The sequence below is a fragment of the Humulus lupulus genome, chromosome 8, assembly GCF_963169125.1.
Source record: "Humulus lupulus chromosome 8, drHumLupu1.1, whole genome shotgun sequence".
In the NCBI taxonomy this organism is placed as follows: domain Eukaryota; kingdom Viridiplantae; phylum Streptophyta; class Magnoliopsida; order Rosales; family Cannabaceae; genus Humulus; species Humulus lupulus.
The window spans coordinates 32,428,892-32,449,707 of NC_084800.1; the positions used below are offsets into that span (position 1 = coordinate 32,428,892).

Sequence of the window (20,816 nt, forward strand, 5' to 3'; positions counted from 1 at the left end):
CGCAGACCTTCGGCCTGCATTTGAAGTGCATCCGAAATGGAGCCGTGTATAGCAGCATCTTCTGCTTCTAGATCCTTGCATTTTTCTTCGAGGCCTCCAATTCGTGAATCCATGGCATGGACAAGGTAAACGTTAGTTTCGAGACGTTTTTCTAGTTCAGTTACCGTTTCTCTTAGATCGGCTTTCTTTTTAGACACTTGCTTCGTGGCTTCCGCCATTGGTTGTTCCGTCATTAGTTCTACTCTTTCTCCTTACAATCAGCTCTGATACCACCTGACACGCTCCGAACCCTCCGAGGTTAGGGAGTGCGGCACTTCACCAGTCCGTCGGCAAAGTCAGCCTAAAAGAGTGGGTATGGAAAACCACTCCGAAAGAGTGTAAGCAACTTAATGAAAGGAACAAGGCAACAAGGTACAAAGAATCCGTGCTTTGTATTGATAAAAATATGGTGTACAAGTATAGAGAAATGTAATGGCAGCCCCTAAACAAGTGTGGGCATTGCCATATATATAGGCAACTAGAGAACACCCTAGGCCGACAAGTGGCAAGCTCCCCACCATCCATTTTCCTATAAAATATCTACATAAAGCAAAGGACAAGCCCATAAGCTAAATGGCCGACCCATTAAGGGAGTAAACCCACAATGCTAAGTTACTTAAGTAGGAGGAATACATCAAGGCTAAGTAATCCCAAACCGCCCAAGCCCCATGGGCCCTTCGTGGGCCGCGTCACTGGTCGTGACATTACTCGGCCCACTCGTCCGTACGAGTCCGTGCGCAAGATGCACGCCCACTGGTCGAGGGTCACTGGTCGGGACTTGACAGCAGTCTAATTAGAATTACGTAGCTAAGTACCTTCCTTAATTCTATATAAATACATATAGTCGTTTGATATGCTTCTGAATTAGATATATACGATAGGAGGAAGACTTAGTTGGTAGAATTTGTTATGTATTCTTAATTATTTTTTTCAATTGCTCATTGTATTCTAAATTATATACACATCTTCGTGTTTTATGAATTTCTAACAAAACAATCTTCCGAGAAGAGCACGGGGACATGGCAGAAGCAGCACAAAAGAGGTTGGTAATGGCTAGACTTCTCTTTTCGTTTTTTCTTCAATAAGTTTGCATTTCCCATGAAATCCCCTGACAAGAGTTGTTGTTTTTTCTGTGGTCAGATATGAAGGGCATTGGATTTGGGACGGTGCAGGAGTTGGCTTCAAATGGGATAGTGGTGGTGTTGACTGCTAGAGATGAGAAAAGGAGTCTTGAAGCTGTTGGGAAATTAGCCGAGGCTGGCCTCTCTCAACTTGTCGTTTTTCATCAGCTTGACGTGACTGACCCTTCCTCCATTTTTTCTCTTGCAGATTTTGTCAAAACAAAATTTGGGAAACTTGATATCCTGGTATGATATCTTTGATTCAAAACTTGTTTGATATTCTGCTTATTCTGGTTTATGTAAGTCAACATTAGAAAAATACTAAGACTAAACAAAAAGAATATAATTATGTTAAAGTACTTGTATTCGTCAAAACTATAATGTTTAACTGGTATGATTTCGATACTATTCTAATATGGTTTGACCTGCAAAAGGCCAGGTTTCCCACTTTATAATTATGAAACTTCCAACTTTCTTCACATTTAAATGAAAAATGAAACTTTTACAGGTAAACAATGCAGGGTTACCAGGAGGCAAACTAAACCCTGAAGCTTTTAATATGCTGCCCTTATAGAAAAGGTATATGGTCGGTGTTCAAATATATGATTCATTTATTGGCAAAAAGGTTCAATTTCAGTATGTGATCAGTTGCTAATCTTATAGGGCCTGTTTTTCATATTCACTTTCTCTACTTATTCTAGAGGTTTAAAATTAATGTGCTTAAAAAACTTTCTGAGAGTTTTAATATTTTTGGAAGGAATGATTTACAATAAAAGTAACACACAAATTATGATTTGAACTTTAAATTACATAGTCACACTCACACTAACATGTGATTTTGGGTTATTTCTTTACTTCCTAAAACCAACATTCGAGAACAATTAAAACAAGAGAAATTGGTGGAAATAGACATTTTTTATAGTGCATTTTGTACAATAACCTACTTTAAAAATATTTTAGCTAAATAACCTCTTTTATTAATGAATTTTTTGTATTACTCATTTTACCCTTAAAATAAAATAATAATAAATTAAAATAAAAACTCTAATAACTATCATCTTTTTGCTCTCACCCATCCACCCACACCCATCCACAACCACCCACTATCATCCCCAGCCGCCACCACCATCGGCAACCACTGCCCCTACCGCCGGCGAATACTGCTCATCACCGGATGCTGTCATTTCTCCACAAATCCAGCCACCACTCATTGAAAAGGTTAGTTTATAAAGGGTTTTTTTATATATAAAATATGAGATTTTTTATATTGTTTTTGTACATTTAAAATGAAAAATGATTGTTTTAGTATATTGAAAGTATAAGTAAGGATTTAGGTTTATTTATGGGGTTTTATGGAGGTTAAAGCTTGAAAATCTGAAAAAAAAAATAATGGTGGTTTCGACTATTTTCAAGATAGAGAAATCCAGAATCACTACAACAAACATTACTATTACCGGCGGAGGATCCCGCCGGTAATAAATGGTGCGTCCGCCGGTAAAGACCCGCCAGTAATAATCGGTCGGTATTACCACAATTACCGACCGACTGACACATCCGTCGGTATTGTATTAATACCGGCGGATTAATAGAGGCAGGACTCCGCCGGTAATGTGTAACGCTGTCAACCTCGTTTGACTCGTTTATTACCAGTGGGTTCCGCCTCTATTAATCCGCCGGTAATAAAATACTAATATTAAAATATAATAATTAATTTTATTTTATTTCTTAATAAATATACATATAATATTTATTTATAAATAATAATATTTAACATAAATTATAATTAATAATACAATCAATATTCATCAAACAAAAATAACATTGTAATTAATCATAAAATTAACTTAATAAAATACCAATTGTCTCATTTTAATTACATATGAACTAATTATAAAATAAACATAACAAATTTCAATTGTCTTAATATAATTAAAAAACATAATCTAATTATTATTGTTTTGATCGGGCCAACTAGGTGTAAAATATTCATTGAGATCAATATCTTGATCACTAGTATTAGGGCGCGGCAACGGTGGTGAAGCAAACTGTGGTGCTTGTGGAGAGTGCTGCTGCGAAGATGATCTAAATTGTCGAGTATGTGGTCGCGGCGAGGGAGACTGATGCAAAAAACTCTCAAACTGACCATACCTCTGCTGTTGCGACAAACTCACAAATTGACCATACATCTGCTGTGGATGCTGCTGCTGCGATGAATCCCCGAAGTCATGACGCCTAGGATGTGACGTCTGAGATCCTGCAGGGACGTCGGGGTAATAAAAAGGAGGGGACTGGGAGGAGCGTCCATACATGTTTGGATAATTCTGTTGAGGTGGATACAAATGTTGTTGTTGTTGTGGCATCGACCAAGGAGGTGGACTTTGAGAAGATATACCACCTTCAAGTTGTGATGGTAAATATCGTTGGAGAAGGCTTTCAAACCGCGACTCAGTTTCTGTACTGGTATGCTGAAGATCACCAGATGGACCTTGTTGAGATTTCAACATCCGGATCTCTTCACGCATTGACTTCATCATTTCCGCCATAGTAGCCATGTCTTCCTGAGGTGTATGAGCAGGTTGGGCCTATGACTGACTTTGACTTGTGGAGCTGGAAGCTGATTTTTTCCCTTTGCCTTTGCTGTAACCTACTCCTCTTTGAAAGTCAGACCTCTCCCCAAGTACTTTACTCATAATCTCGTACTGATCGATCGACGAGGATTCAGCAGCAGATCCAGTTTCAGATCCCTCCGTCGGTCCTTGAGACTGGCTTTGAAGTCGTGCCCTCTCAAGCTCTTCTGTCATTTTTTCCTGTTCATAAAAAGTGTTAGAAACACATCAGTAACATAGTTTAATGAAAATAATAACAAAAAAGTTTAAACTTACAAAAGTTTCTCGAGCTGTGTCGTTGACAAAAACTTTTGTCGATTTTCTCAAATGGCTATCTTTCCAAGTATCAATAACATGTTCATCAGGGTTCGCCTATACAAATTTAGAGATAGGAAGTTAGAATATAAAATTTTGTTAAATTAAATTAATATTTTTACTTACAAATTGGTGACGCTTAGCTGCCATCGATTTTGTGCCTTGCGTCGATGTATACTTCATTTCTTTTCTGTTTTTCTTGTTTTGGTTGGATCGCGCGATAAATTTTGGGCTCAAAAACAACTGAACAATATCTTTCCAACTCTCCTTGGAGCAATGGTCAGGTGGGGCAACTAAAACACTCTGCAAATCTTCCGAATTAGAGTAATATTTTTTGAAGTGAGTATGTCTGATGTTCTTTCTCTCAGAATATCTTTTGCGCATCTCTGTGTAGATAGTTTTCATAACTCTCTCGGGTTCTGGATGACCATCAACATTATAAAAATACTACATTAAAAATAACACGTTAGTTTAGTTTGTAAATGATTTTAATAAAAAAATTATACCACAAGACTTGTTCTAAATTTGTACCTTCATCCTTTGTACGACTTGTTCCTTAAATTGTTGAGGTACATCAACGAAATCCAAGTAATGTCCTGGCCACAACAAGGTGACTTGGAGGCCTATCTCGCGGACAAAAGCTTGGTCCTCCAAGCCAACCACTTTGTCCGTCCTAGGATCAAGCTGAAGATCTAGTGGTTTCCCGGCATTTCGCCTTCGAATTTCAAGTGGTATGTTATTAGCCAGGCCACGACCCTTTCTTCTCGGCACTTCATCTATCCACATTTTCAAGAATAACCAAAATTTGAAATATTAATATATATATATATATTAAACATTCGTTGAGCTTGACTTTCAAGCTATGAGCAAAATTTGAAAATTATTATTAACCTGACTCGCAGGAAGAGGGTACTCTACTAGGATCTGGCGGGAGTAGACCTCCACCATCTCCGCCGTGAGAGGTGGCTATATCCGCTGACATTGTACTTAGGAACAAAAATGATTAGTTAGTGTTAATCGAGATTTTCGGCAACTCTATTAATAACTAATATTTACTGATAATTATACTGAAAGCAGAAGATTAACACGGGGTTTTTACGTGGTTGGGGCGTTAACTAGCCTTAGTCCATGAGTCTATATCATTAGAGCTTGAAGAACCTTTTACAATGGAGTCTTTTCTCTATATTTTGACAGAGTTCCTGTCTTTTTTTTTTTTGCTGAAAGGAGACCCTTTCTACAGTGTTCTGTAGCTTATATTTATAGGCGTATGGAAACACCGGGTCTGTACCGGGTCCGACCCAGGCCCATCGGAGGAATGGATATAGGTGGCCTTTCTAGTGGAGGCCCAATACAAAAGGTACAAAATACATAAAGTCCAAGCCAGCTAAGGCCCGACAGGTTGACCTTAGAACTACGTCTCGCCCGACAAAACGACGCTTTTGGTCTGATCACTTCGAGTCACGAGGCCGATTCAGGAGACAAGACCAGTCAGAGTACTTGGCTGCGCAGTCCTGACACATCGGCGTGCAATCCCGAGGTGGCCTTTTCTGCAGGTGAAAAGTGGGGGACAGCGCCCACGTGGAGCGAGGCGGCGTCAGGGTCCTGGACGCCTGGCCCCTTCAACCGGGGGCGAGGTGATCCGGGTCCATTTACCTCCGTCCCGCTTCGTTTACCTTAGGCCCGGACCATGTCAGGGGTCCGGGATCGGGATGCGTAGGCCGCGATGGTTCGAACGCTCTGTACACAGCCCGAACTATCGCCGCGAAGGACGGACCCGGAGGGACATTCCGGACCCCTCCAATGGACCCGGACATGAACCCCCGGTCCATGCCTCTTCCTTCGGGCACTCTCCATACTAAGAGGCCTTGGGCCGGGCCCGCGTGCTGACCTGGCCCCTGACAGTGGGCCTGGACGAAGGCCCCGAGCCCATGCGGGAAATGGGGATAACAGTTAGTATTAAATTATTAGTTAGTATCAAATATCACCAATGGAAATGAACAAAATGATTACAAGTCTCATATATTATATTTTAAACAATTGTCTTTATTACAAAAATATAAAAACTAAGTAGAATAATCACTATCACTTTCATCATTAATTAAATTAACATCAATCGGAGACACATGATTAACATCATCTTCACAAATATCAACTAGCAATTCATCTTCTTCATCGACTTCTTCTTCGCCTAAGTCGTCATTTATGAAATTTTCATCCAATTGATCAGCAGGTGAATTTTGTATAGTGCCAATATATGTTGCAGGTTCATGAGATTCCATAACCAACTAACCGAGATCCACGGTCAACACAAAATTTGATGAGTTTCTGTCATGTACAACATCAACATCTGCATCAGCTTCATCGTCCTTGATGTCCCAAATTTGACGATGATTGACATCCTCAACAATTTTCCAGTGTCGGCCTCTAAGTAGATCATCGAGATAGAATACTTACTTAGCTTGGCTAGCAAGTATATAAGACTCATCTTTGTACCATTCGCTACTGACGTTTATACTGGTGATATTATTTTCAGTGATTGCTTTCTTCTTGCTTGGATCAGTGTTAAACCATTTACACCTAAACAATGCAACTGAATATGCACCAGTGAAAGATAAGACCAGTACTTCTTGAAGCGTGCCATAATAGTTAAAACCTTCAGTTCCCGCAACAGACACTCCACTATTTTGTGTGGTACGCTTTTGATCTCGGTCATAAGCGATAAATCGAACACCGTTAACTATACAACCTTCATAGTATGTTGCCAAGTGATCTGACCCAGATGCTAAAGCTAGCAACTCATCACCATTCTCTAAAGATCCATGTTTGTGCAAGTCATATATCTAAATAAATTAATAAACCTATATTAGAATGATAAAAATATCATTACAATAATAAAGGTTTTAAAATAATCTCAATTTTACCTTCTTATGAAACCACTGGCGAAAATTTTTCTTCTGTAAAAGATTATGATCACCATCTGGGTATTTCAGTTTGATCTCTACTAGGTGTTCGCTGTAAATTTGAATGCTTTGACTACATTAGATAAAATAATTTGGAATGAACATAAATTTCACTTTAAAGGGAATAAACTTACTCTAAGTAATCCTGAATTTCGGGTGAATTGTTAATAATGAACCATTCAGCCATTTCACGAGTCGCAAGATCGAGAGGCTTGAGAGTTCTCTTTGTTAGGGGACGACATTGAGATTGAAACACAGTAAGGTGTCGTGGGACATACACCTCATCTTTATTGCGATCAAGACGATTAAATTTAGTTTCAACCCCTTTGAATTACATCGAACAAAATGTCATAGCCTCATCAGCGACATAGCCTTCAGCTATTGACCCTTCAGGACGAGCTTTATTTCCCACGTAGTTCTTCAATTTTTTCATGTACCTTTCAAAAGGATACATCCATCTCATAAATACCGGTCCACCCAAAATTGCTTCTTCAGGCAAATGTAAGACCAAGTGAGTCATTATATCAAAAAAAGCTGGAGGAAAAATCAACTCCATCTTGCACAATATCAGAACAAGGTCTTTTTGTGCTTCCTCCATATCTGTAACATTTATAGTCCTCGAACATAGTTGCCTGAAAAAACTACATAGTTCAGAAATGGTGGTCGATATATCTTTTGGGAGAAACTTGCGAACACCCACTGACAATAATCGTTGCATTATAACATGACAATCGTGGGATTTCAACCCAATGATATTTGTTTCATTCTCGATTACTTTTTTCTTCAAATTTGAACAAAAGTCATCTGGAAATTTCACTTCTTTAATAAATTGACAAAATTGTTGTCTCTGAGCAGGAGTTAACACGTAAGAAGCATGCGGCTTCATCAACTTTCCACTCTCATCTTCATAAATCCACAATGATTCCCTTATTCCCATCTTCTTCAAATCATATCTTGCATTAGTGGTGTCCTTAGACTTATCATTGTCCAAGATTGTGCCGAGGAGACTATCACACACATTTTTTTCGACATGCATGATATCAATGTTATGTTTTAAAATGTTTGTACACCAATAATCAAGCTCGTAGAAGATACTTTTTTTCCTCCAATTTCTATCTTCCGCAACTCTTCTACGTTTCACACCTCCAAACTGCAAGTGTTTTCCAGGAACTTGGGGTGGAAGGTTGTTCACTTGTTCTAATATTTCCTCACAAGTAAATCGTTTCGGAGGACGTCTTCTCTCAATTTGTCCATCGAACTCAGTGTTCCTTCTCATTCGATGTGTACTGGGAAAGAATCTTCTGTGACCAACATAAGATGTCTTACCGATCACTCGAATGGAAGATGTGTCTTCATTACATGTAGGACAAGCTTTGTATCCCTGACCACTCCATCCAGACAAACTACTTCGAGCTGGAAAATCATTGACTGTCCATAAAAGGGCTGCGCGCAGCTTGAACATAGTGTTGGTCGTACTATCTCTCGTAACAACTCCGTTAGCTCACAACTCCTTCAACTCATCCACCAATGGTCTTAGAAATACATCTATGTCCTTACCCAATGATTTTGGACCAGGAATAAGGATGGTCAGCATCAAATTGTTGTCTTTCATACATAACCAAGGTGGAAGATTATAGTTCGCCAACACCACAGGCCACATGCTGTATGCTAGGTTCATGTTGCCAAATGGATTAAATCCATCAGTAGCTAAGCCTAAACGAACATTCCTAGGATCACTTGCAAAACCAGGATGATTGACGTCAAAGTTCTTCCACGCCGTCCCATCCACCGGGTGTCGCATCACTCCATCATCTTTCGATTTCCCAGTGTGGTGCCATAGCATGTCCTTCGATGTAAGCCTTGAGCTGCATAGTCTTTTCAACCAGGGTGTCAATGGAAAGTAACGCATCACCTTATGCGGCACCTTTTTTCCTTTAGTTTTTTCAAAAGTAACCCATCGACTAGTTCCGCAAACTGGACATTCCTCTTTGTTTGCATGCTCTTTGTAAAATAAACAGCAATCATATTGGCACACATGAATCGACTCGTATCCCAACCCTAATTTCTTCAATCTCTTTTTAGCCTCGTAGTACGTTGATGGAATTTTATTTTCCTTCGGAAAAGAAAGCTTTAACAACTTCAATAATTCATCGAATATGTTGTTAGAATCTTCCCTCTAACTTTCAAATGTAATAGCTTAGCTAAGAAGTTAAGGGAAGAAATCCAATCACATCCAGGATACAAACTCAGCTTCAATCTCCTCAAATAACTCGTCGTAATATTGACTTGCGCCACTATTGTCTACTTGCTCAGTTGTCGGTAAGAGGAAGTCCTCCACTATGGGAATCATCTCGTCAACTTCGTCATCATCAACTACCTCATCAACAACATCTAGTTCCGCTTCCCCATGATAAATCCACCTCTCATAACCTTGATAAAATCCCCTATCGAATACATATGCTTCGACAACAGGTAAAATTTCAAGCCTATTATTTATGCATTTGACACACGGACACCTAATTCTTTCATCAGAATCCTTATATTCTGAGGCCATCCTCAAAAAAGATTGTAGACCATTCCAATATTCTTGACAAGCACGATTTCTCAATGTTGTCCAAGTCTTGTCAATCGCCATCTAGAGTGTTACAAGAGTCTGTGAGTTTTAGTAATGTGAATAGGAATGGATAACAAAAAAATTTGTTATCATTTTTTAAATCTTATGCAATATTATAATATCTTATGTTATTTTATGATGTTTTATTAGATAATGTTATTCAAATTAAAAAAAAAATCATTTCATTATTTTATTGTTAATACTTTAAACTTATCATTTCTGTGCCGATATCCCTGTAATCGATGGTTGTAGTCAACAACCATCAATCACAAGCATACCGGGACAGAAAAAATAAATTATTATAAGATATGTAGTCATTTTTAATTAATCATTATTAATTGTAAAAACTTTTATTAAATAATTTTTTTAATTTCTATATTAAAATAATTTAATAATAGTTAATATTATTAATTAGATAACATTAACTATTAAATTATATAATTAATAATATTAACTATTTAATTAATCATTATTAATTTTTAAGATTTGTATTAAATTAAATTAAATTATTCAATTAGATAATTTTATTTAATAAAAAATTAAATTAAAATTTTTAATTAAATAATGTTGAACCAAACTTTTATTATTTAATTAATTAAAAAATTAATTATTATAAGATATGTAGTCATTTTTAATTAATCATTATTAATTGTAAAAACTTTTATTAAATAAAATTTTCAATTTCTATATTCAAATAATTTAATATTAGTTAATATTAGATAATAATATTTAATAAATAAATTAAAATAATTTCTTATAATAATTTATTATTTATTTAATTAATCATTATTAATTTTAAAGACTTATTAAATTAAATTATTTAATTAAATAATGTTGAATCAAAATTTTATTATTTAATTAATTAAAAAAATAAATTATTATAAGATATGTAGTAATTTTAATTAATCATTATTAATTGTAAAAAATTTTATTAAATAAATTTTTTAATTTCTATATTAAAATAATTTAATAATAGTTAATATTATTAATTAGATAACATTAACTATTAAATTATATAATTAATAATATTAACTATTTAATTAATCATTATTAATTTTTAAGATTTGTATTAAATTATTCAATTAGATAATTTTATTTAATAAAAAATTAAATTAAATAATGTTGAACCAAACTTTTATTATTTAATTAATTAAAAAATTAAAAAATTAATTATTATAAGATATGTAGTAATTTTTAATTAATCATTATTAATTGTAAAAAATTTTATTAAATAAAATTTTCAATTTCTATATTCAAATAATTTAATATTTGTTAATATTAGATAATAATATTTAATAAAAAAATTAAAATAATTTCTTAAAATAATTTACTATTTATTTAATTAATCATTATTAATTTTTAAGACTTATTAAATTAAATAATGTTGAATTAAACTTTTATTATTTAATTAATTAAAAAATTAAATAATAAATTATTATAAAGCATAATAACAAACAAAGAGAACTATATTATGAGACAAATTTTTAAATAACAAACAATTATTTCCAAAATATAAAGCATAAATTAACCCATTGTAAAATGAAAAATAAAGTTCAATACAAAGAGAACTATAGTCTATAACCCATTTCAGCATTCAATTAATTTAATGATACAAATTTATTCAGCTTTCAATCAATTCAATAATGTGAACATTTGATATTGAAATAAACCTTCAAGAAATACCTTGAAAGATACTTGGAGAGGAATTTGATAAATACCTTCAAGAAAGATCAAGACACACCTGCAGATTCATTGAAACCAATGCACCACAATCACAAAAACATAAAAAAAAAAAAAAGAAAGACATAATAACAGAACAAAATATTGTTTCTTTTTGTACTTTGGCTATAGCAAATATGTTTTTCTTTTCCCATAATTATTGGTCTAGTTTACAAGTTATATACTTTTATGTATATCACTAGGATGCAAGAGATTAACTTTTAGTGTACATTTATTCAGATTCATCTGGCAAGAGAGATATGCAGTTGTTTAAATACGCCAGATTATTCTTCGAATCTTTGTTCATTTTATAATTGATTATGGATAATTCCAAATACTTGAAAAAACAAATAAACCAAATATGAAGACATAGAAATTTTTAAATACTTGTAATAATAAAAAATAAAAAAAGAAAAGGATCTGCCGTCACAGTAAATTAGTAATATTTCAAATAAAACAAAGGAAATGCCAACAAGTGAAGCAAATGAAGTAAAAAGAGCAGAACCTGGATTGGAATTGGACGGCAACCAACAAAGGAGACGGCTTTAATCACTGCAAAGGCATCACCTGGTTTGATATCCAAGCTTCCTTCAGTCCATGGCTGGCAGCAATTATTCTATACCTGAAAAATACTTTTCATGAGTAAATTATGCAGTACAAAAGGCAATGATACTAATAAATATAGGCATGATGAAGAGGGATAATAACCTCTGAAACACCTTTACTTTCTAAAGTTGATGTTTCTATTGACGCTGGTCGACGATGACTGTGGGTGTAGTGTAGCCGCTGGTCGGGGGCGGCGTGTTGATGCGACGGAGGAGCGTTGAAGAAGAAGAAGAAGGCTCTCAAAAAATGTTAGAAGACGAAGAACAAACAGAGATCTGTCAAGAAGAAGGCTCTATATAATATTATTACCGGCGGGTCTCCGCCGGTAATACAACATCACCGGCGGGTCCCGCCGCATTTAATCCGCTGGTAATGCACTATCACCGGCGGGTCCGCCGCTATTAACGCGCCGGTAATATACTATTACCGGCGGGTCCCGTCGCTATCACCATAACCCCGCCGGTAATAAATTTGAAACCGTTCCCGGGCATTGTATTAGCGGCGGACAATCCGCCTCTAATAATGGGAAAGTCCGCCGCTAATAAAAAAAATTAATTTTTTATTTTGATTTCCCCATTATTAGCGGCAGACCCAGTACTCCGCCGCTAATATACTGTACATTACCAGCGGACATAGTCCGCCGGTAATATTTCCGCCTCTAAAAACTCTTTTTCTTGTAGTGAATTTTTTGAAAGCTTGTCTAATTTTTCGACAAGGAGTCTAATATTTTAGACCAATTGTCTAAATTTCAGACTAGTAGTCGTATTTTTTTGACCACCTGTCTAAATTTTAGACCATCTGTCGTCAAATTTAGACAGGTAGTCTAATTTTTAGACAGATCATCATATATTTTCAACTACTTGTCGAATTTTTAGACGGGTTGTCGAATTATCAGACATTTTGTCGAATGTCTAGATTGTCAACTTGATTTTCATTTTTTTATATAACTTTTTAATCAAAGTAATACCAATAATTTATATTTGTTTATTGTATTTTTTTTGTCAGATGTCATTAAAAAATATTGTAATATTATGTGATGGAATGTGGAAAAAGAAAGAGGACTCGTGGAAATGGATTTCAAATGGCTCACGATCAAGATCAAGTTTGGTACAAACTAACCTAACTTATGAGGAGTTAGTTGAACATATTTATGAAGTTACAGAAATCGATCGCAACCTCTTCGATATATAATTAACTTACAAGATAACGACAATGGTGGAGATTGAACCAATTGCAATAAAAAATAGTAGAGACATTGTTAGTGTCTTTACATGGCAAGAGCGTGTTTTGGTTCCATTATGTGTAGGTTTGATCAAGAAGATGGAAAATATGCTCATTAAGGATAAACTTGTTACTAATATTGATTCTACTACAAATGTTAATTAAGATCCAATTCTACATGATAAAGTGTTGTTCTTATACTATAAACATAATCATCATAATAGTACCTCAATAGATTATCTATCACTCAATCCTTGATCATCATAGTAGTTTGATTGAAATATGTACCACTCAATCTGTAATCATCATAATTTCATAAAGATTAAGTTTTGTTTAACTTTATAAATTTTTAGACAATTTGTCGAAACTCACGACTAATTGTCAAAAATGTATAATTAATTAAGATCCAATTCTACATGATAAAGTGTTGTTCTTATAATATAAACATAATCATCATAATAGTACCTCAATAGATTATCTACCACTCAATCCTTGACCATCATAGTAGTTTGATTGAAATATGTACCACTCAATCTGTAATCATCATAAACTCGTAAAGATTAAGTTTTGTTTAACTTTATAAAATGTTAATTGAGATATATGTTCTTTTATTGTGTTATTGGAGCCTTTTTAGACATTTCAAACATTTTACACAACCTGTCAAAATTTGAGACTAGCTGTCGAATGTTTTAGACAGGCAGTCAAAATTTTAGACAAGCTGTCGAAATTTTTAGACAATCAGTCAAAATTTCAGATTAGTTGTCGAAATTTTTAGACAGACAGACGAAATTTTAGACTAGCTGTCGAAAGTTTTAGACAGGCCGTCAAATTTGAGACTAGCTGTCGAAATGTTTAGACAAGCAGCCGAAATTTCAGACTAGCTGTCGAAAATTTTAGACAGGCAGTCGAAATTTTAGATTAGTTGTCGAAAGTTTTAGACAAACTGTCAAAATTTGAGACTAGCTGTCGAAAGTTTTAGACAGGCTGTCGAAAGTTTTAGACATGCTGTCAAAATATAACACAAAGAGGCCTGAAACTGAAACATCCAACACAAGTAGTAAATAACAGTTTGTGGTATACCATAACCGTTTTATACATAAACAAAATACCATTTCATTGCCTTTGCTAATGAATGTAAAGCCCCAAATTCTCCGATGCATTTAACGGTGTGAACAGTAGGCCGGGAGGGCCATACTTGCTTAATTGTATTATTAATTGATTAAATGCATGTATATGTTGATTATATTATGATATGACGTGAAATGCATGCATGTGAGTCCATACTTCTTTATACAGGGGTGTGAAGGTAATTTGGCCCGTTGAGGGTAAATTGATTATTTGTTCGCATGTCGGTGATATAATTTGAGACCACATTATGATGTGGGTTTGTTCGAGCCATTTGGTATGAGACGATCAAGGAAATGTTAAACGTCGGTTTGGTCATAACAGGCTTAAGCTCGGGGTGAGTCTCGGGGTGTTTTAATGGTTAGAGTGTTACCGGGTATTAAAGGGTAACGGGATGTGAAATATTGGAGTTTGAGAATATTGAGATTAGCGGGAAAAGGGAAGCGTTAATTATGATTAACGGTGTAGGTGGAAAATGTCAAAATTGCCCTTAAGTTGGTTTTAGAGCCTTAAATGACCCAGGGGCATTTAGGTCATTTGGCTAGGATATATGTGGTTTTAGAAGGCTGTGGAACCGTTCAAAACAGAGCAAAAACAAAGAGTCTTCTTCTTCCTTCCCGTACATCATTTCCTCTCTATCATTCTTTGAGGTTTTTGGTCCCAAGTTGAGGTGGCAAGTTGGGGAATCAAAGCTTGGAGGTTGTGGTCTTAGTTCATCATCTTAAGAGGGTTCAAAACCAGTTGGAGGTAAGGAATTGTCTTTGAATTTCAGGTTATACTCTGTTTTTGTTTATAGTTTTCAATTCATGTTTTTGATGTGGGAAGCATGAATCAAAGGAGGTTTTTGTGTTAGCTTGATTGGGGTTTGATGAGAGTGAGTGAAGGGTGTTGATAGGGGGTTGAATTGGGTGTTTGGAAGAGGTTTAAAGTTGGTTTGAGAGGCTGGTTTTAAGGGTAAAACGCAGGGGCAATTATGAGTTCGCGTGCTGGTTTTGGGCTGAACTGGGCTGGGTGCCGCGGCACAGCTTTTGTGTGCCGCGGCCCACGCGCGTCTGGCAGATGGAGCTTAGAGGCGTGCCGCGGCACGGCTTTTTGGGGCCGCGACCCATAGGCCAAATTTTGTTAAAAATGGTTTTAAGCTTAGGGATTCAAACCATAGGCCTCGGGGTTGGACCCAGTACCCGGTTGGGTGGTATTTGAGGTCTCGGGGGCTGGGATTTGGTTTGGGAATCCTCAGTTATCACTTTTTATTGATGAATCCTACATTTTGGTTATGACCAGGTAACCGCTAAAGGACCAAAAAGTCGATCGTTCTCAGGGTTGTTCTTTTGTTCGTTCTTGCTCGAACCAGAGGTAAGAAAACTGCACCCCAAGTGTAACATGCATGGATATTCCTGAGGCATGTTGAATGTGAGAATATGGACATGGATTGAACATAGAATGCTTAGCATATGTTGCTCATTTGTGCATGGCACTGACTTATTAGTCAGGTTTGGCAAGGGTGCTAGTATCACTGTGAAGCTGTGACTTATTAGTCAGGTTCGGCAGTGGTATTGGGCATTGATCACGATGAACTGACTTATTAGTCAGGACGGCCTTGGCGTGTGTCACGCAAGCCCGTAAGATTGGATCTAATCGATTATTAGCATTGAATGACTCAAAGAGCATTAATGCCAGACCGATCCCGAGGGTCGATGAATGAAATAAGCGCTTGGAGGCTAGTGGCTTACTCAGCAGCCACTCTCCCACTTGAATTAGTGACATGCATGGCAGTCACTCAGTGCGGTTTACCAGAACCCGTTGAAGGCTAGTGGCTTACCCATCAGCCACTCTTCCATCTGAATTAGTGACTCGCTTGTCAGTCACTCAGTGTGGTGTATCAGGACCTCATGTGGTGTTCACTCACTTGCTTGAAAGCTTTATGCTCAGTGTGATTATAATGATAATCATTTGGTAATGTTTATATAAAGTGTTATGTTTTCTTGCTGGGCCTTGGCTCATGGGTGCTATGTGGTGCAGGTAAAGGGAAAGAGAAGCTCACCTAGCCTTGAGTGGAGAGCTGATGTGGTGGTGTGTACATATGCAGCCGCTTGACCACCACGGTCAAGATGTTCTCAGAGGAACTAGGGGGTTTACCCTATTTTTGCCGCTTAGGTCGGCGGGTTTGTAACTTTACAACAGTAGTGACCTTTTGTACTGAGAACAGCTTGTAAATGTTTTGTTTAGCTCTGCAGAGCAGTTGTAATAAAATCTCCATTTCCTTTTTATTGGTTTTTATACCTTAACCTATTAATTACACTTAGAGCACGTTTTTGACCAAAGGACTCAAGAAGTGAGTCAAATTTCCGGTCTACCGTTCACCGTAACTGTTCTGGGGTAGCCAGGGCGTTACAATGAATATCCAATACAAGTCATACTATAACAATTTGATACATAAACAAAATACCATTCCATTGCCTTTGCTAATAAATATCTAATACAAGTCATACTATAAGAGTTTGATACATGAACATTGTCATACTACAATGAGAAGATGATTATCGGGTAGAGCAATTTTGAAAGTAGGTTATTGGATCTTAATTAACATTTGTAGTAGAATCAATATTAGTAACAAGTTTATCCTTAATGAGCATATTTTCCATCTTCTTGATCAAACCCACACATAATGGAACCAAATCACGCTCTTGCTATGTAAAGAAACTAACAATGTCTCTACTATTTTTTATGGGTTTATACCTTTTTGGACCATGTATTTTGTCCCATTACCTGTTTGGACCCTGTGTTTTGATAAATTACTTTTTGAACCCTATGTTTTGTAAAATGGTTAAAATAGAACCCTAAACCCGATTTTAGTCAATGTTTTCTCAACTAAAATCATAAATAATTTACCAAACTAACCATTCTCGACAAAAATAAAATTATTCTGCTTAAAAACTGTGTTGTTATATTCAATTTTTTCTTCATCAAAATTGAATTTAGGGTTCTATTTTAATCATTTTACAAAACATAGGGTCCAAAAAGTAATTTGTCAAAACACAGGGTCCAAACAGGTAATGAGACAAAACACAGTGTCCAAAAAGGTATAAACCCATTTTTTATTGCAATTGGTTCAATCTCCACCATTGTCGTTATCTTATAAGTTAATTCTATATCGAAGAGGTTGTGATCGATTTTTGTAACTTCATAAATATGTTCAACTAACTCCTGATAAGTTAGGTTAGTTTGTACCAAACTTGATCTTGATCGTGAGCCATTTGAAATCCATTTCCACGAGTCCTCATTCTTTTTCCACATTCCATCACATAATATTACAATATTTTTCAATGACATCTGAAAAAAAATAATACAATAAACAAATATAAATTATTGGTATTACTTTGATTAAAAAGTTATATAAAAAAATGAAAATTAAGTTGAAAATCTAGAAATTCGACAACCTGTCTAAAAATTAGACAACCTGTCTGATAATTCGACAACTCGTCTAAAAATTCGACAGGTGGTTGAAAATATATGACGATCTGTCTAAAAATTAGACTACTTGTCTAAATTTTACAGATGTTCTAAATTTTAGACAGGTGGTCAAAAAAATACGACTATTGGTCTGAAATTTAGACAACTGGTCTAAAATATTAGACTCCTTGTCGAAAAATTAGACAAGCTGTCAAAAAATTATTGATTTCTCTATCTCGAAAATAGTCGAAACCACCATTAATTTTTTTTTTAGATTTTCAAGCTTTAACCTCCATAAAACCCAGAAATAAACCTAAATCCTTACTTATACTTTCAATACACTAAAACAATCATTTTGCATTTTAAATCTACAAAAACAATATAAAAAATCTCATATTTTATATATATATAAAAAAAACCCTTTATAAACCAACCTTTTGAATGAGTGGTGGCTAGATTTGTGGAGAAATGGCAGCATCCGGTGATGAGCAAGGTTTGCCGGTGGTAGGGGGCAGTGGTCGCCAGTGGTGGTGGTGGTGGCGGCGGCGGGGGATGATAGTGGGTGGTTGTGGATGGGTGTGGGTGGATGGGTAAGAGGAAGAAAATGATACTTATTAGGGTTTTTATTTTAATTTATTATTATTTTATTTTATGGGTAAAATGGGTAATACAAAAAATTCATTAATAAAAGAGGTCATTTAGCTAAAAATTATTGAAACTAGGCCAAAGTGCAAATTGCATTATAAAAAAAAAAACCATTTTGCCAAGGACCCCTTAAAACAATGCAGTATCTTTTTTCTTTGATCCAAAGAGTTACAGTTTTCAATGTTTAATGCAGAAAGGGGCAGATATCAAAAGTTGGGGTAAACTTATGAATTATCTACGGAATGTGTCAAAACCAATTTCTACGGAGCCAAAAGCAGTGACAGAAGCACTTCTCCCTCTTCTCCAGCCATCCGATTCACCCAGGATTGTAAATGTTTCTTCCTATGTCGGAAAGTTAACGGTAAGAACAGCAACATTTCTTGAAGCATAAGTTTCAAGCTTAACCAACATTTTAGCATAATATAAGAGCTTGTCTGCTGGAATCCTTCTTTTTTATTACTTAAAATAATTGCAACATTAAAGTGACAAATATGTGATAAATCTTAAATGTAACATGATTACTGGATTTGTTTCAGTTTATACCAAGTGAATGGGTCAAAGGGGTGCTTATTGATGTTGAAAACCTCACTGAGGATAAAATTGACCAAGTATTGAGCGAGTTTAGAAAAGATTATGTTGTGAAAATTGATTTGATTAAAATGTGCAAGTGTACACAGTCACAAAACAAGTAGTAAGTATTCAAGATCGTCTCCACAGGGATTGCAAATTAAAACTAAATGCAAAAATTAATTACTAAACAATTACACTAGTAAACAAATTGAATTTATTTGATTTTCCAAATTAACCCAATAAAAAGAAATTAAAATTACTTAAAGTAAACTGAACAAAAACCTTGAGAGAAATATATGAATTTTAAAATGGACTTGAATCATTGAATCCCCCTATATTATTTTTCCTGAACACATGACGAACGTATTGCTGCAGCAATTTTCTAGCAAAACTCTCAGGATAACAAAAAGTTCAATTAACACGCATAAAACTTTCCCAAATCTTATGACCTTAATTCTTCTACCTAATTAAACATATTCCTATGCAAAATCAGATTTAAAAACGCAATCACAGTTCAATTCTCATATGTCACACAAGGTAATTAACATATCCCTATATTAATTACTAACATAACCTAGCCTAGATTATGACTTGTGTCATCCAAGTTTTTCCTATTACATTCAACCTTTCCAGCATTAAATATAATTAAAATAACTTTCCATTGCTGGCCAAACAACAACAAGAAATTAATTTAAGCACACTTGAATGATCAAGGGAGATTTTACTAAAATAAAGTGCAAGAAATGGATAGATTATAACATAGGGTTCACCAACAATTCAAGCCACCAAGAAATTAATTCACAGCTATGTCGAGGCTTTCTTTGGGGTCTCAATGGGAATAGATGTAAGATTCATATGGCTTCTTGGGACAAAGTTTGTTTGCCTAAGGCTTTTGGGGGGCTCGGGTTTAGAAATGGCCAGCGTTGGAATCATGCTATTTTAGTCAAGTATGTTTGGGCTGTCTCTGAAAAGCATGATGTGTTGTGGGTAAAGTGGGTCAACTCAGTTTATCTGAAAGGTACTGATATCTGGTCCTATAGTTTACCTATGGATACCAGCTGGTATTGGAGGAAGTTATGCAATATTAGAGGTAAATTTAGTAGGGAGGATATCATTTCTGCTGGTTTAAATGGGAAGTTTAACTCTGCCAATCTTTATATGCAGTCTTTGAATCATGCTTAGGTAGGATACTACAAAGTTGTATGGTGTAGATTATCTTTTCCTAAGCATAGATTCTTGCTTTGGCAGGCCATTAACTCTCAGTTACTGACTTTTGACAACCTTCTGAGGTTCAAAGTTCCTCTTGAGTCTGTCATGTGCCCAGTTTGTGGTGTTAGTGAAGAGAGCCATTCTCACTTATTCTTCACTTGTTCTTTATCTGGTAAAATTCTGGAGTTATTAGCTGATTGGTTGAAGATCAGTTTATGGCCGGTTGAATTTGACAGATGGAGAGATTGGCTTTCTAGTAGGAACAATGGGTTACTATCTCACATTTATAACATGTTTTTTGCTGATGTTGTTTATTGCATTTGGAGGAACCGAAATTGCTGCATTTTTTATCTCTACTCTCGGATTGCATCAAGTATAGCTGCTGAAGTTAGACTCTTACTGCAGAACATAATTAGTAGTATTAGTAAGAAGAAGTTATCTGTTCAGGGAAAGTGTTTAATTGCTCAATTTACTATGTAATTTGGTTGTATTTTGTTCTGTTTTCCCTAGGTTGTTTTGGCTGTAGCTACTGGTTTTTTTGACTGTTGAGGCTTTCTCTGTTAGCTGGTTTTGAGATGTTTTGCTGGTTTGTTTTGTAATCTTGGTTGTTTGATTA

At 35.5% G+C, this 20,816-nt stretch overlaps 1 pseudogene; it reads left to right on the forward strand.

Moving 5' to 3' along the window:
• The first annotated feature begins 1,181 nt into the window (after window positions 1-1,181).
• Window positions 1,182-20,680, forward strand: LOC133795240 ((+)-neomenthol dehydrogenase-like; annotated as a pseudogene).
• The last annotated feature ends 136 nt before the right edge of the window (window positions 20,681-20,816 follow it).